Source organism: Oryctolagus cuniculus, chromosome 17 (assembly GCF_051225735.1).
Source record: "Oryctolagus cuniculus isolate XC-2025 breed Fujian yellow rabbit chromosome 17, ASM5122573v1, whole genome shotgun sequence".
Classification (NCBI taxonomy): Eukaryota; Metazoa; Chordata; class Mammalia; order Lagomorpha; family Leporidae; genus Oryctolagus; species Oryctolagus cuniculus.
In genome coordinates this window covers 11,299,388-11,308,216 of record NC_142883.1, presented here as the reverse complement: position 1 = coordinate 11,308,216, position 8,829 = coordinate 11,299,388, and the positions used below count along the sequence as shown (strand labels likewise).

The 8,829-nt window shown below is 50.5% G+C and overlaps 1 protein-coding gene across 3 annotated transcripts in view; it reads left to right on the top strand.

Moving 5' to 3' along the window:
* Nucleotides 1–1,663: 1,663 nt before the first annotated feature.
* ARSG (arylsulfatase G) overlaps nt 1,664–8,829 on the top strand; it is a 130,748-nt gene continuing 123,582 nt past the window's right edge. Inside the window, exon 1 of one of the 3 annotated variants that reach the window (XM_051825880.3) lies at nt 1,664–2,130. The gene's annotated coding sequence lies outside the window, so the exon portion shown is untranslated. The remainder of the gene's footprint in view (nt 2,131–8,829) is intronic. The other 2 variants (XM_051825882.3, XR_007911558.3) reach the window with 2 other exon arrangements.

Below are 8,829 nucleotides of genomic sequence, written 5' to 3'. Positions count from 1 at the left end.
TGCCGTTTCGGCTTGTGTCAGGCTGTAGACACACGGCCAGCTGACGCACTAGTGATAGGTTGGGAATCTCAGGCTTGGCAGACCAGCTCAGCCACAGCAGCGTATTCTGCACGTTCGGAAACTGCAGTGTATCGTTTTACTGAATGCCGGGAGCAGGCAGCGTTTCCCACCTCACCAGACTTCAGGGAGGGGAGTTTATTCCTGCATTTTGAAGACATGGTTCTTTCTTAAGATGGTATACACTGTTACTTCAAGAATATGTTACGACTGCATTGGAGGTTTCCTTCGGGTTCGCCCCTCCTTAAACCCCTCTACAGCATTTCCGAAAAGGACGCTTGCATTTACAATTAAGTGAGGAGAGACTACTTGGTCATCTGATGTTGCAGGGAACCAGTGGAGCATGGACTTTTATGGATACTGTGACAAGCTTAATTTCCTCCTTGAATAATTACTTTTAGTTATCCATTCTATTTTATTTCCTTTAATGTTCCTACAAGATTAGCACCGCTTTAGTCGTATAGGTCAGCATTATTCATAAACCTAGAAGACGCATCTTTGCCTAGGCGAATATACTGGGGATTAGTTATTTGGGTAAACTATAAATAGGAAGTCTGCTTGTGCCTACTCTGCAGTGTGAGAGAGCAGGAACAACACTGAATGTGAAACAGTACAGTAGGTGCTGGTGTTGAGCACAGCGGTTAAATGCACTTGGGATGCCCACATCCCAGGCTGTGCGCTCAGTTCCAGCTTGTGCTCTGGGAAACGGCAGGTGATGGCTGCAGTACTCGGGTCCCTGCTACCCATGTGGGAGACCTGGAGTTCTATGCTCCTGGCTTCAGCCTGGTCCAGCCCTACTAGCTGTTGCAGGCATTTGGGGGAGGGAACCAGCAGATGGAAGATCTTGTTTCTGTCTCTGCCTTTTGAATAAATAATTTTTTTAGAACGATGTGTTTATTTATTTGAAAGAATTGTGGAGGAAGGAGAGACGGATCTTCCATCCCCTGGTTCACTTCCTAGATGGCCTCGGCGGCCAGGACTGGCCCAGGCAGGAGCCAGGAGCTTCTTACTGGTTTCCGATGTGGGTGCAGGAGCCCAAGCCCTTGGGCCATCCTAGACTGCTTCGCCAGGCCATTAGCCGGGAGCTGGGTTGGAAGTAGAGCAGCCAGGACTCGAACTGGTGCCCATATGGGATGCTGGCCCTGCAGGCAGTGGCTTAACCCACTGCGCCACAGTGCTGGCCCTGAATAAAAAATTTACAATCTAATTCTAGTTAAAATTGGACTAAGCTAAATTTATAGAATAGACATTTATTCAGCAATCCATGTAAATACTGTGTGTAGCTAATTTTACATACTTTTGGACCATTTTTAAGGGTTAACTTTAAAAATACATTTTGTTTACTGCAATTATAGTTAAATCTTTGTCATTTTAAAAAGTGATTTTCACTAAATAACAGCAGAAGCCCAGGCAGGTTTTTCTCTGAAAATGCAGAACAAACAAGGCATTGACCTGGCAAAGACAACTTCCCGCTGTCTGAATACCGATCCTGTTCCCGGCGCTGCCGGTTACCATCTCCGCAGCCCCGGGAAGGGTTAAACGTTGGCGTTTCGGCCCAGACACTTCATGGTGAGGATTAAGCAGAATCTGGCAAGGACTGCCCGTCAGTCAGTTCTTGTCCAGCTGGTTTTCGGTTTGCTCTTGAGGCACAGGCCGCCCTGAGGAATACTTCGAAATGTGGAGCCCTCGGCGCGGCCCGGCCGGGCGGCTCCCTCCTCGGAGCCCGAGTGCTAAAATCCAAGCAGGCAGCCGCGGGGCCGCTAAAGCCGGCCCTGCGCTCGCCCGGGCCCTCCCGGCAGGAAGCGCGTCGCCGTCCCTGGGTGCGCCCGGCGGGTGCGGGCCCAGCAGCCGCCTGCGGCCCGCGCACCACCTGTTTCCGCCCGCAGGGACTGCTCGGCGGTGTGTGTGGGCAGGGGTCTGCGGCCCGCGCCGCCTCTGGCGTCAGAGACCCAGGGTGCCCGCCTCCGCCGCAGCCTCCGCTGCGGGTCCCCCGTGTGCGCGCTGGGCACGGCCTCGGAGAATCAGGATGGCGCCGGCCGCGGAGCAGTGAGTGGAGTCGGTTCTCGCCCAGAGGTTTGCGAAGCGCTGCGTTTGCTAGTTTGAATCCTAGTCACTTTCAAGCTTCTGGATCCAGAGCGGCACCGTCCAATAAAAACGCAGCGCAAGCCACGGAGGAGGAGATAGGGCTAATTTTTCTCATGGCCGCAGTAGCAAACGCAAAAAGAAGCAGGTGGAATTAATCATTTATTTACGATTTCCACATGTAATCAATAGATTGGTAAATGCTTTTTTTCCCTGCCAAGTCTTCAGAATCCGGCAAGATTTTGCACAATAGCACGCACACTCGAGGGCTCAGCAGCCCCACGTGGCTTGTGGCTGCTGTGTTGGACAGCGCGGCTCCGGATCGCTACACCTCTCTAGTGCCCGGGAAAGGTGGACCATGGAACTGAATTGATAGAGATTCGCGCTGACGGGGCGTGGCCGGGTGAAGGCTTCTGGGTTCAGTGCTGACTAAGGTTGAATCTTGCTGTTCTTGCAGATGTTTAATCTCCCCTGTCATTGCCTACAGCCTGGTATCTCCTTTAACTGCATTTTCATTTTTGGAAAGCAGAGTTGTGAGGTGTAAATGTGGAGTTTGTGTAGCCCCTGTCACGGAGAAGGAAAACGAGCCTGCAGGAGCTAAGTTAACTTGTGTGTGTTTAAACCCCTGGCAAAAAGGGGACCAGCCCCCACGTCTTCCCAGTTCTGAGTTCTGCATCGCTGTCACTGTGTTTCCTCGAAAATCAAATACACTAGCCAAAAGCCCAACCACTTCCTCCAGGTTGTTTACAGAGGGGTTATCACATTCAGTTTTCTGTTGCCGCCTGTCCTATTCAAGTGGAGCCACCCCCGGTGGCAGAGAAATCAGTCTGTGTGCTTCTACCTTAACACCAAAGGCAGAGAGCCGCACTGTCCAGAAAAGCACTGGCTGCCAGTTAGGGTCGTCTGAAAAAGCAGCATGAAAAGAAGAGAGGGCTTTGGGAGAAAGGTAAAGTTCAAAACAAAACGTGCTGGGTAGTGTGTGAAAGCCCACAGCCCTTCCTCTGCGCACCCAGCGTGGTGTCCACTCCTGCCCAGCTCGTGGGTATGAGTGTGTGCTTCCAGCTGATGCGGCCCTGCAGCTGGGCGCCTGAGACCTGTCTGCAAATGTGGATTCCATAGCTTTTTTTTTTTTTTTAAGATTTATTTATTTATTTGAAAGACAGAATTATATATAGAGAGATCTTTCATCCGCTGGGCTGGTTCACTTCCCAAATGACTGCAATGGCCGGGGCTGGGCCAGGCTGAAGCGAGGAGCCAGGAACTCCATCCAGGTCTTCCACCTGGGTGTAGGGGTCCAAGGACTTGGGCCATCTTCCACTGCTTTTCCAGGCGCATTAGCAGGGAGCTGCATCAGAAGTGGAGCAGTTGGAACTTGAACCTGGCGCCCACAAGGGATGAAGGCACTGCAGGCTGTGGCTAACTGGTAGTGCCACAGCGCCGGCACCCACCCCGTAGGTTTTGAGCACAATGTTTTCGGTGTCCTAGGGACATCCAGTAGCTTCAGAGCCACCCAGCTCTCAAGCTATAATCACACATAGGAACATTTTCCCCCTTTGTAGTTACAGGGGTGATAAAAGGGACCGAGAAAAAACAAAGAAGTCACTCATTGGTTCAACAGTATTTATGAAGTGCCACCTACAGTACGCCATGCTGTACTTGAAGTCTGGGGGACGTAGCAGTGAACACAAAGCCAACTCTGTAACACTAGTGAGAGCTAGTGGAGGAGGAAACGCAAACAATCCTAACAGGGAGAGTAAGGGGACAGAAACGGTAGTGTCCTGCGTAGGGCTGTTAGGGAGGTGACATTTGGAAGCGAGCACATTGAAGGGTCATACCCTGGGCACATCTAAGGAAGGGCTGCACCAGGCAAAGGGAACAGTGCTGAGGCCTGAGGCCACTGTGAGGCTGACGTAGCTGGAGCCAAGGGAGACCTCATGGCATCAGGCAGCTCACATAGGATTTATGTTAAGGATTTATGCGTGGCCTGTGCCTTGGAAGGATTACTGTGGCAGCTGTCTAGAAAATTCAGGTGGGGGTGGCATGTAGCAAGAGTGGACGCAGGCAGGGCATCTGGAGCCTTGCTGTGATAACCTGGCCAAGACTGTCTTTGCCTGGCAAAGGGTGCTTACTGGTAGAGCTGGCAAAAGCAGTCGGCTTCTGGATGTGTTTAGAGAGCAGAGCCGATTGGACATGCAGAGCAGCAGGTTTGAGGAGGAGGATCCAGATCTCTGCAGGCCATCTGGGTCCTGCCCATGCGTGCATACGTGAGGCAAGCTCAGAAAATCCTGGAAAAATGTGTTGGATGCCAAAGCGGTCTGTGGATTTCAAGGTTTTGTTTTGTTTTGTAACCAAAACAAACATCGTTGTATCTCATTGTCCAGGAACATTCTGAAGTCCCTTCACGTAAGTCTGGAGCGCAGGGGTACGGTGGGGACTGAGGACGGGAGTCAGCGATGCAGAGCAGGAACCCAGTGACTGCAGGGTGTCGAAGTGCCCGGGTGTGAGCGTGCGCGTTCTTGAGTGGACTCGCGAGACGGCTGTGGAAATGAAGGAAATCCACGGCCACCACGTGTGTTCTCTCGGTGCTGTCTGGCAAGGCAGGGATGTCACATGTGCTGTTCAGTTTCTCGTGCAGGAAACCGATGGCTACAGAGGTTGTTTTGATTTGGCTGTGAGTTCCTACACAGCAGGCCAGCTCGCGAGTTCTGCAGCTGCTTTCCCTGTTCTGCACTTCGAGGGGTCATTATCCACACTGAACGCCAGGGGGACCTAGTTTCCTTCTGATGTGGAGGTGGCTGGCCACCTGCGGAGTCCCCGCTCTCCGGGCACGTGGCTGTCTTAGGGTCAGACCTGAGCACAAGGGTGCAACTTCTCGTTCTCAGCGTAGTGATCTTTTAGCATGTCCTTAAACAGACCAACTGAAGTCATGTTCATAACCATCTGGAATGGTAAAGACAATAGCTTCTGAATCCTGGGGCCTGCTTAGTGAGCCTCATTTGTGGGAACTTTTAAAAGCAAGGATTGTGATGACTTCTGATTTAGAATGCTTGGAATGGAGTATGGAAACCTAAATGTGATAAATCCCACTAGGTGACTTGCCTCTGGCCCCCAGGAATCCTGATTTAGAATCCATTTTCTGTGATATCACCAGATATTATGCTAACGGAAATGCAAGAGCACTAAAGGTACATTATACAGGATGGAGTATAAAATTGATAACTTTGTTAAAAGGTTTAGAAACATTGTATCAATGAAGGATACATTTGTCTTAAAACGGCAACTGATTTGTTGTTGCTCTTTGGTTTTTTAATGATTTACTTTATTTACTTGAAAGGCAGAGCTGCAGAGAGAGGGAGAGACAGACAGAGATCTATCTGTTAGTTTGGCTGGTTCATTCCTCAAATGGCCACAATGGCCGGGGCTGGGCCGGGCTGAAGCCAGGAGCCGAGAGCTTTTTTCGGGTCTTCCACGTGGGTGCAGGGGCTCAAGCACTTGCGTCATCTGCTGCTTTCCCAGGCCATAGCAGAGAGCTGGACCAGAAGAAGAGCAGCTGGGACTAGAACCAGTGCCCTGTGGGATGTCGGCACTTTAGGCCAGGGCTTTAACCCACTGTGTCACAGCGCCAGCCCTGTGTTTTTTTGTGTGTGTGTGTTTTTGTTTGTTTGTTTGTTTTGTTTTGTTTTTGTGTGTGTGTTTTGTTTTGTTTTAAATTCAAGGTGTACAGGGACAGAGTTCTCACTGGCTGGTTCACTCCCCAGTTGCTCACAATGGCTGGAGCTGTAGTGGGCCTGGGTTAGGCTGAACCACAGGGGCCAGCACTGTGGCACAGCAGGTTAACGCCCTGGCCTAAAGTGCCAGCATCCCATATGGACGCTTGTTCTAGTCCCAGCTGCTCCTTTTCTGGTCCAGCTCTCTGCTATCGTTTGGGAAAGCAGTGGAAGATGGCCCAAGTCCTTGGGCCCCTGCACCGATGTGGGAGGCCCGGAAGAAGCTCCTGGCTCCTGGCTTCAGATCGGCGTAGCTCCAGCTGTTGCGGCCATCTGGGGAGTGAACCAGCAGATGGAAGACCTCTCTCTCTGCCTCTCCTCTCTCTCTAACTCTTTCAAATAAATAAAATAAAATCTTAAAAAAAAAGGGGGGGGCCGGTGCTGCGGCTCACTAGGCTAATCCTCCGCCTTGCGGCGCCGGCACACCGGGTTCTAGTCCCGGTCGGGGCGCCAGATTCTGTCCCGGTTGCTCCTCTTCCAGGCCAGCTCTCTGCTGTGGCCAGGGAGTGCAGTGGAGGATGGCCCAAGTGCTTGGGCCCTGCACCCCATGGGAGACCAGGAGAAGCACCTGGCTCCTGCCATCGGATCAGCGCGGTGCGCTGGCCACAGCGCGCCGGCCGCGGTGGCCATTGGAGGGTGAACCAACGGCGAAGGAAGACCTTTCTCTCTGTCTCTCTCTCTCACTGTCCACTCTGCCTGTTAAAAAAATAAATAAATAAAAATAAAAAAAATTAAATTAAATTAAAAAAAAAAAAAAAAAGGATGAACCACAGCCGGCAGCTAGGAACTGGATCCAGGTCTCCACATGGGGGGTGGGAAGCGAACTCCTTGGGCCATCACTCTCAGGATCTGCATTACAGGAAGCTGGAGTCTGGAACCAGGAGCTGGGCCTTGAGCCCAGGCACTCTGATGTGGGATGGGGTATCTTAACCACTCGGCCAAACACCTACCTCTAACTGATTTTTACAAGGGTACTAATTTTATTTTGGGGGAGGGGAAGAGACCACATTTATACCACAACATGAGGTGAACAAGGTCAAAGCAGAATCTCTGGTCACAGGAAGTGAAGACTGGTAATTAATAAACGTGTTATCAGCTGTGGTCTTTCCTGTCTTTGGTTCCCACGTCTAAGAATCACCTTGGTCACAGAGCCCACCCTTCCCTTCAGTTTCCACCCGACCCTGTCCACTGTCACAGGTGCCTAGAGGAGGCTGGAAACCGTGCTCACAGCCTGAATCCCACCCACCGCCTTTCTTACTCGCTTTTTTTTTTTTTTACAGCTGTGCACTAATAATTTTTTAAAAATATTTTTATGTGATTGGAAAAATAAAAATGGTATTTGATATATGACAATTTTATGAAATTCAGATTCCAGTAACCATAAATAAAACTTTATAGAATCATCTGTGCTCATTGAGTTGTCCGTGGTCTGGGCCTACAGTGGCAGAGCGGAGTAGTTGGGACAGAGATCTCATGACCTGCAAAGCCCTAAATATTTACCATCTGGATCTTTACAGACAAAGCTTGCAGCCCCTGGCATGGAATTGGTACTGTTTATTTGAGGACTTTAGAATTCCTGGGGGGAGGGTGTAGTCAGCGCTATGGAGTAGCTGGTAAAGCTACCACCTGTGATGCTGGCATGCTATATGGGTGCCGGTTCTAGTCCTGGCTGCTCCACCTCCAACCCAGATCCCTGCTAATGCGCCTGGGAAAGCAGCAGAAGATGGCCTAAGTTCTTGGGCCCCTGGACCTAAGTGGGGGACCTGGAAGAAGCTTATGGCTCCCATCTTTGGCCTAGTCCAGCCCTGGTCATTGTGGCCATTTGGGGAGTGAACCAGCGGATGGAAAACCTCTTTCTCTTTCTGTCTGTAGTGCTGCCTTTCAAATAAATAAAGGCAGGGCCGGCGCTGTGACGTAGTGGGTAAAGCTGCCGCCTGTAGTATTGGCATCCCATATGGGCGCCGGTTCTTGTCCCAGCTGCTCCACTTCTGATCCAGCTCTCTGCCATGGCCCGGGAAAGCAGTGGAAGATGACCCAAATCCTTGGGCCCCTGCACCCACGTGGGAGACCTGGAGAAAGCTCCTGGCTTCGGATAGGCGTAGCTCCGGCCATTGTGGCCAATTGGGGAGTGAACCAGCGGATGGAGGCTCTCTCTCTCTCTCTCTCCTCTCTCTCTGTAACTTTGACTTTCAAATAAATAAATAAATCTTTTAGAAAAAAAATACAGGAGCAGCCAGGACACAAACTTATGCCCATATGGAATACCGGAGCTACAGACGGAGGCTTAACCCACTATGCACAGTGCTGGTCCCACTCTTTTTTTTTTTTTTAAAGACTTTGTTTTTCCCCCAAACTGTAAAGTGATAAAGAGGTGGGAAAGACAGAAAAAGTTATCTTCCATCTGCTGGGTCACTCTCCAAATGGCCACAACTTATTTTTTCATTCCATTTCCCCAGGAACATTTGGAAGAGTTGCTTCATTTGGTTATATAATTCAAAAAAAAAAAAAGAATTTGGGGCTGACGCTGTGGCATAGAGGGTGAAGCTGCCGCCTGCAATGCCGGCATTCCATATGTGCACCAGTTTGAGTCCCAGCTGTTGCTCTTCCAATCTACTCCTTACTAATGCGCCTGGGAAAGCAGCAGAAGATGGCCGAGGTACTCAGGCCCCTGCACCCACGTGGGAGACCCAGGTGCAGCTCCTGGCTCCTGGCTTTGGCCTGGCTCAGCCCTGGCCATTGGGGCCATTTGGAATGAACCAGCAGATGGAAGATCGATCTCTCTCTTTAACTCTTTCAAATAAATAAATCTTTAAAAAAGTTTTTTTTTTTTTTTTTTTTTTTTTTAATTTGAGACAGAAAGAGAGTGGGCTTCTATCCATTGGTTCACTCCCCAGACTGGCTGCAATGACCAGGGCTGGAGCCA